General features: G+C 46.5%; 1 pseudogene; it reads right to left on the bottom strand.

Moving 5' to 3' along the window:
* Positions 1-2,388: 2,388 nt before the first annotated feature.
* Positions 2,389-8,460, bottom strand: LOC124692673 (annotated as a pseudogene).
* Between the last annotated feature and the right edge of the window lie 300 nt (positions 8,461-8,760).

Genomic DNA, 8,760 nt, shown 5'->3' with positions numbered 1-8,760 from the left:
TCCGAGAATATTTCCTTACTAGGATTTCTGAAACCAAAAACAGCAGAAAACTGCAACCGGCACTTCGGCGTCTTGTTAATAGGTTAGTTCCAGAAAATGCACAAATATGACATAAAGTGTGCATAAAACATGTAGATATCATCAATAATGTGGCATGGAACATAAGAAATTATCGATACGTCGGAGACGTATCAGTAGTGATTGAGAAACTTTATTTACTTACCACTATACAAAAGATTTACGGAGATATATCTAATAGCAATCCAATTATCTCGTACACTATGGAAGGCAGAGAAAGAAATGCATGGAGTTCAGATTTGAAAAGGATGGCTCAAAGAGAAAGACTTCAGCAATCTCCAGGCATGAGTCACTCGGTGAAGGTCGCCGACGGAGCCTTCTGATACACAACAATCCAACCAGATCAATGGAAACACGCATCCGGCAGAACATCATCTTAACACGAGAAGGAACCTTGGGTCCACCTCCATTATTCTAGCCGAGCTAGCCACCCCCACGATACCCTGCATGATCTGCCTCCCCGAGCCCAACCGACGTCCATGGCAAGTGGCACTCAAGGAGGCGGCACCGCATGGTCGATCCTCCACCAGATCCAGCCGTGACTCTGCGAGGAGGAGATGGGAGACGGCGGAAAGATCCACCAAGATCAAAGATCTAGGGTTTGTCCCGAGCCAACCAGCCCAACCACCGCTGCCGATTAAGCGCCGCCAAGGAGGACCTCCGGCGCCACCACCACGGCCAGGGGTGCCTCCCTAGCCGCTGCTCATCGACGCCCCACATGTCTGTGCCCTAGCAGCCCTAGCGACTGTCTTCGGCAACCACCACGCCTAGGCCTTCTTCGGCGGCCAAGCCTGCCGTTGCCGTGGCGAGGGCAGGCAGCAACGACGACGAGAGGCGCAAGCGAAGGGTGCTAGAAGCGGCGCCAAGGTGTCGGCCCCAGTGGTGCCCTGGGGACACGCGAGGGGATGCTTTTTTTTTTTCTGGACGGTGTTTCTAAGCGGAGACCTCCCTATTGCAGATCAAACTCGCAGGTTTTCTGAATTGCCATAATTACAACGCTTAAATACAATAATACACGCAGCCGTGCCAACAACAGATCTACAGCTACTAGCTAAGCTCGTACTGGAGCGTGGCCAGCATGTGGCGCTGCATGTGGATCACCTCCTTGCTGGTGGCGAAGCCGCAGTACCAGGCGACGTCCGCCGCGTTCAGCTTCCTCCGCCCCTCGAACCTGGCAGCGGTGAAGACGGCGGCGGCGCCGAGCAAGCGGAGCTCGTAGTCGCCCTGAGCCGTCGTGGACGTGGACGGGGAACGCGCCGACAGCACGCGGTCGACGTAGGAGACGGCGCGGTGAAGCGTGTCCAGGGCGAGACGGTGGTGCCGGGCGAGGCCGTCCATCCAGGCGACGAGGCTGTCGCGCGTAAAGAAGCCTTCTTGAATCGGATCTGCTTGCGCCGCCTTCAGGCAGCCAGGCGAGGGCTGCTGCTGCGGCTCGACGTTCCACTCCATCTCCCGGAGGTTGCAGTCGGCGTCGTAGCCGGACAGCCGTGGGCGCTTGGCGGAGTTCTTTGCGGCGGGCGAGAGGGAGAGAGGAGCAGCGCGCTTCCCGTGTCGCTGCAGGGACGGCTCGAGCGCGGGCTGGATGGCGGCGGCGAACAGCGCGCACGGCGCCGGCAGGCGACGAGGCTGTGCGCGGAGGTAGGCGTCGTGGAACTCCATAGTCTGGTCGGCGACGAGGGCGGCGGGAAGCGGAGGACGGGAAAGAAGATCGGATCAGAGAGAGAGAGGGGGGAAACCCTGGATCGGAGGAGAGAGAGAGAGAGAGAGAGAGAGAGAGAGAGAGAGAAGGAATCAAGGGCAGATGGGCGTAGCGACGGGGAATACGCCTTGAGTTTATTACCGCGTCCGTCTGGAAATCAGGCCTTGCACCTTGCAGTTGCAGGAACTAGGGCGACTCCAAGTCGAACTCGGATTGGAATTTGGAAGTTGGAAACGAACCAAGTCTACTCGGCCCCGGTCACGGCCTCGATTTGACAGGCTACCAGAAGCAGGTTTTCTTCGTAATGCTAGATCTATCCTCCTAACAGTACCGATGTTACAGCAGTAGCAGTTCAATGTGATCGATCCTGAGGACGAAACCCTAACATTACAGACGTTACAGTAGTTCAAACTTGTTGATGCGGATGTTGGCGCACCATCAGCTCACGCTTTTGCCCTGCAGGCTGTAAACCTGTAACTGTGCACATTTTAAGCATAAGCCAGTTGGTGTGAATTAAGCATTATGTCCACCGCTTCGATAACCTTATAACATGGTGAGGGTAGATCATCACTCCTACTCAGTGGTAGGCGATACACCATAAACTAGAGATTGTTCCAACTGACAGTTACAGCTTGCAAGCAATGAACAGGGGAGAGGGGCATGTATTTATTCAGCATGTCAGTGCAATACATGGGCAGACATCAACTAGCATCTACGGGAAATAATTTATTCCACAAGTCACTGGTTCGACACATTACAACCAAGGAGAAAGTCATCCCTAACAGGAATGAACGAAAAGCTGCCTACACCTTCTGCTTAGCTCACACATTACACTGGAAGAGAGTAGCCGCGGAGGTACTTGGAATCAACCCCAGATTCACGGGTCAGCGCCACCCGACCTGTTCTGGCAACCTATTAAGCAAGGAACACAAAAGAGAGGAAATCATCCGGTAAGTTTTCTGAAAAATATGACCATTCATTGATCCAAAGAGAATAGGAAAATGCTAATGATGGAAAGGGACTCGGTGGTTAAGGGTGTGTTTGGTTTGAGCCCCAATCAGCCCAACCAAAATATTGGCATGACCAATTCTAAGGCATAACCAAAATTTTGGCAAGTCATTGTTGTTTGGATTGCAGCCACTATGGCTGCCAAATTTTTTTGGCAAAATCGCTAGGCCTTCATTTGGTTTGCAACCAAGTAACTTGCCACACATTTGATAACTTGTACTATTAACTAGTGTTCCATTGGATTCCAATTAGTAACGAGCGAACTGAAATGTCGCCAAGCATTAAAATGATCATGGATTTGCCTGCAAAAAAAAAGGACGGCCAAGCATGACCCGCGATGGCTACTAAACATGACTTTCGTTACAATTTACACGGCTGCTTACACGGAAGACAGAACTAAACTGACGCTTGATCGATTATAAGCGGCAGACCTAACGTGCTTGCAGTTAATCCGCCGCACTTGCTGATTTAGTTATACTGGACCACAGATTTGCGTGCCGGGCTGCCAATTTTTTGGCGATCGTTTTGTGCGCCCTCCGTGCGCCCGGGCGTTGGCGAAAAATGCATTGCAGGATCGAGGGCGCGCTGGGCGAGCCAATATTTTGGCATCGTTCCAAAGGAAAGCCAAATCGCACGGGGCAGCCAAAAAATTGGTAGGGTCGGCATGGGCTGGAAACCAAGCATACCCTAAAGGAAGTACTGCTGTCTTCCTTCTCTAACTGATAAAGAATCAACTTTAAGTTACCGTGCACTGACCCTTCAGCACAGACTGCAGACAAGTCTCAACATCTAGAAATGTTTTTCACTGCTTGTTTTGAACAAATAATTGGCAGCCGAGTGTGTTGAGAAACCATATCAAGCAATTGATTAGTGAATCACGTGGATTGGCATTATTTGCGAGATAGATTCTGTCTCACAGCCACATCAGCAGTAGTAAAGCAAGAGAACAGAAAATTAAACGAAAAGATCATCTAGAACTACTAGTTACAACTCACAAGAAACTGGTAGAGAAGAGGCGAAAATGATTAGCATACCTCGCATATGCCGTAAGGCTCCAACAGTCTTTGTAGTGCAACCATCTTGTCAAGATCCCCAGTAAGCTACATAGCATCAGTAAGTATCATTACATAAGAGTTCTCACTAAATGAATAGCCTTAATACAACACATACATAATATGGTCATGTCAAACATTCCATCTTTTTATGTAAGCAATTCATCCTGATACTACCAGAACAACTGTTCAAAACAAAACAGTAAAATCACAAGATAATTCACTGGGCACATATGAATTCTAAAGACCATCATACAAAAAAATAGTTTCTGAAAGCAAGGCCTCAACTTTTTGTTTATACATGAGATGGTTCTCTTGATCTTAAGTTTGTACCCAAGCTGCTTTAACACTCACCGTAGCACACTTGAGAGTTGGTAAATCTACTGTGTAAAATCGACAATAAAAAACAACACCTTATAAAGCCAGAAGCTCACCATTAACGTAACTGTGTGATCAGAAAGATCCAGACATTCTGCCCGGAAGATTTGACCAATATCTAGTATCTCCCTCCGAGCAGCGGTGTTCCCAGATACCTTGATAAGCATCAGTTCTCTTTCGGCAAAAGGTAAGTGAGTCAAGTCCTCAACCTGGGACAGTCACATGTTTTGCATTACACAACATATTTTATATCGTCAATGATTGCCCTAAGAAATTGCATGACATTTACCTTAAGTACATCGATAAGCTTGTAAAGCTGCTGAACTAACTTCTCGATGGATTCATCAGTTCCGGGAACAACTGTTGTAATACGTGAAATGCCTTCCTTTTCAGCTCGGCCAACAGCAAGACTCTGGGAAATAGTATGGTTTCATTGAAAAATAGCCTGGAACTACATAACAAAAATCAATAAAGTTTTGAAAAAAACCTGTATACTGTAGCCCCTGCGAGCAAAGACGCCTGTTATAATGTTGAGGACACCAGGACAATCATTCACAAGGATGGAAAGAGTATGTGAGCAAAGTCCGCTTGACTGTACCAAACAAAGGCATCATTAGCTTAGAAGCTGGCACTATTACGATAGAGGCATCTGTTTACACTGACTGGTTGCAAGAAGACACAAAATGAGAACACACTGCGGCCACAACAGTTTTAGATACAGTTTATAGGTCATTTAGTTTAACTAAACAAATGATGTTTCTTTTGCAGAACTGGAAATCTTTTAGCTTACATCTTCATCATCAAGAACACCCCAATGGGCATCAAGTACTTGGTTCATGGACATGCTTTCATAAGGTTCCACAGGATACACATCACCCTGAACACAAAATTCAAAAATCAATACAACCACATATTATAAGAATCAGCAGCAACAGATATACTGTAATACAGTATCTCATATGTGCAATGGAAGTCTGGGAACGTTTTACTCAGAGGTAAGTTTCTTCAGTTGTGCTTTTAAAAATGTCAGTACAGTCCAGGCCAGAATGTTCACTTATTACTAGTAATGTAGCTATGACCAATATAAGAACTGCCAACAAAAATTTGAATGCTGAGGTGTTATGGTAAAGTGATACAGTGATACATGACTTTGGATATTGTCATCTACGTGGTGATATTGAAACCACACAGTATATGTTGTATATATATGCCCTTTAGCTAACTTCATTAGGGTGGTCTTGAAGGGATCTTTCAAAGTTAGCACCTATCTTTCTATGGGTTTGCTCATGTAACTCGCAGGCTTTTCTTAACTCGAAATGATAAGACTTTCAAGAGCAAAAGTGTTCTGAATCCTGTGTCGCTCATTTACCAAATTATACTTTCTATGCAGCAATGTTGGGGTCGCTGAAGACTACATACCAGGATTTCATGTTAAAGATGCAGATCAGACTTCAACTTCAAGCTAGGAAGCTGAAATATTTATGTTGGCCTCCTTTGAGGGGCGTTTGTGTCTGATGTAGTGGAAACGATAGGAATGTTCGACTTAACCTGGTTATTTGTTTTATATCCCTGCCTGCTTGGGTATGAGTATCTCTGTGTGGTTTTTAGTTTTGTCAGCACGCAGGTATCTCCCCAGTTTCGCTGTATGAGCAATGTTTTTTTTGCTTTCCTAAGGCCAGGTATACAAATTACCTTCATCTATAAATTCACTTACAGTGCTACGGCTGCACTGGGATGTTTACTGGCGACAGAGAAGTTCAGTTGCATTTGTTTACACTATAGAAATTAAAGATACGCAGTTCGTGAGATCTTCTCTGTTATTGCACATCAAATTATTGATTGTGTCATTCATGTAAAAGGGGCATCTTTTCAGCGTGGTTTAGATTACCAAGTATTTAAAACTACAAATATTCTATCCGGTCCAAAATACTTGCCCAAAAATGCATGTATCTAGACGTGTTTTAGTGTGTAGATTCTCCCATTTTTGGACAAGTATTTTGGATCGGAGGGAGTAACAGCATTTTAAAAGGTACTAGGCAGACTGGCACCTATAGCCTAAGCGTTGCCTCGCTTTTAGAACAGTTGAAGCAGAACAAGAAGGAATATGCAATAAATATGTAGTTGGTCTTATATTCATGGAAACATACCCCAGCACTGGATGGCTGATCAAAACTTCCATTAACCGTCTTTTTCGGAGAAGTAAGAAGAGGGTTTCTGGGTGATGCTTCTATGAGGTCTGGATAAGAAGCAGTAGAAAATCCCCAGAAACGGGCAGCTGTTCCAATTTTTTCACGAATCAAAGCAATCTAAGAACATTGAGATAGAAGAATTAGACAATGAAGAAATGTGCCCATGCATGTACGTAGCAAATGGTCTAGAAAAATACTTTTCCCGTTCTACAAATTTCTTCGATCCCAAATTTGCTTAGGCTCCTTTGTGCCGCAACAATCTTTCCAGGATCTCCAGTGACCTGAAGCATTTGCCATATCAGCATCAAGAAAATTTAATCCAGCATAGACATGGAACACCCTAGTCCTTATAATACTGTTTGAAGTCAAGACTTTACCTCTAGGGTTAGAGAATTCTCGGAAATATCAACAACTTTTGCTCTGAACACATTAGCTACAAGCATGACCTGTCAACCATGAGGCAAGAGTCCTGTTACAACCCTTTAAATAGAAGTACCAATAAACTAATTCAATGACTAAACAATGTTTTGATATCGTGGAAATACAGATCAACAGCATATCTTACGGCAGCACGTTGATCTGGTTTGGCATTGAGTTTTATAAGCATGAGCTCTCTTTCAACCTGAGGTTCCTTAGATAGATCTTCAACCTGCAATTTATTGGATTGAAAATAGAATAAATGTTAAAGAAAAATTATACTAGTACTCTTATTACAATCACATAAGAACATACAATACGAAAAGAAATCTGCAAAGGCAACGACATGTCACCTTTCAGGATAAAATGGATAAAGATCACATCACACTATTAAAATTCATCTCCATGGCAGGTGTGGAGATAAACAGACTAGGCATGATAGTGAAAATCAGCTTAGGTTCGTCACAGTAGCTGTGTTATTTGGATATCCAGTATGCACTCAATGGCAGAAAAAAAAAGTTCAGTAAAACATTTCTAACAAGGGTAATATGGTAATAACCTGATAAATCGAAAGCAAAGGTTCATTACACCTACTATGCAGTGGAGCCAGGTTGTAGGATGAACAGGGTAGCTAAAAGTTGTACTAGTTTTGTGGTACTAATGCAAGCAAAAGTACAGTTCCATCAAATTAGTCTTAAAAAGTGCAGATCCTTGATAGATTACGACAACAAACCGTGCAGAACATTCCCTAAAACGAGTTTCCTTCTAAGAAAGGACTATCCAAGCTGTGGGTAACACAGAAGAGGGGAATATGTTCCAAAAAAGGCAGCTAAGGTGTTAGTGCCCAAATTAGGAACTGCCATGCTTTTGCACTTTGTACTGGTAGCTAGTAAATACGGCCCATGAACATTCACAATTATATGAAAATGTGATGATCTAATAACGGAACAAACGGTAACTGGACTCTCAATTGGCACGGCCAGATAGATAGTGATCGACAGAGCAAATAACAGGCTAAATCTGAAGAATAGTTCATGATGACTCGGTGAAGTTTTCCGAAGGGATGTTCCTGTTTTCGAACCAAGTACTAGAATGAAATCCATGAGGTCGTGGAAAATGTGGAGGCGGCGGACAGACTCACGTTCAAGACGTTGACGAGCTTGTTGAGCTGCTCGATGACCTGCTTGAGCACCCTGTCGGTCCCGGAGACGACGATGGTGAATAGCGCCTTGTCCTTGTTGAGCCCCACGGCGAGCGACTCGATGTTGTAGCCCCTCCTGGCGAACACCCCGGCGATCCGGTTGATCATGCCGCTCTCGTCCCCGACGAAGACCGAGATGGTGTGGCGCCGCGCCCTGCAACCAGACCAAATTCCCCGTCAGAAAATCAGCTCGGGGCACAACGCATTGCGGCGGCGCGGAGAGGGTGCTTACGGGTCCCGCTTGGCGCCCGCGGTGGTCCCGGGGCTCACCGCCGAGACCGCGGCGGACGCCTCGCCGCCGGCGCCGGCCGCCGCGGCGAGGGCGACGGCGCGGCGGCGCGGGGGCTGGGCCCAGGGCCGGAGCGAGGCGCGGCCGGCGCGGCGGTCCGCCGCCGCCGGCGGCGACGGGCGGAGGTGGTGGGAGGTGGCGACGGGCATGGATTGGGGCGAGGGAGGAGTTTGGTGGTGGATATCGGGAAGTGCTGCTGGACGGAAGTGTGCTGGTTTAACCGTAGGGTTTATGGCGGCCCGAAATTACGAGCGTGCCCCTGCCTGCTAGTGTGATCTGCGTGACGTGTCACGGGTGCGCAGGACCAGGGAACCACCCACGCAAATTTGTGTTTGACAGTGGAGTTTTAAACGGCCAACAGCCAAAAGCTGTCGTATTCCTTGGCTGATGCTCGCGTGCACTGCACACAGAGGTTTTTTTTTTTAGTCTTCTGGTCTTTTTTTTGTTTT

Source organism: Lolium rigidum, chromosome 2 (assembly GCF_022539505.1).
Source record: "Lolium rigidum isolate FL_2022 chromosome 2, APGP_CSIRO_Lrig_0.1, whole genome shotgun sequence".
Taxonomy (NCBI): Eukaryota; Viridiplantae; Streptophyta; class Magnoliopsida; order Poales; family Poaceae; genus Lolium; species Lolium rigidum.
Note: the sequence above shows the minus strand (reverse complement) of the source record. Positions and strands in the feature narration are given on the sequence as shown.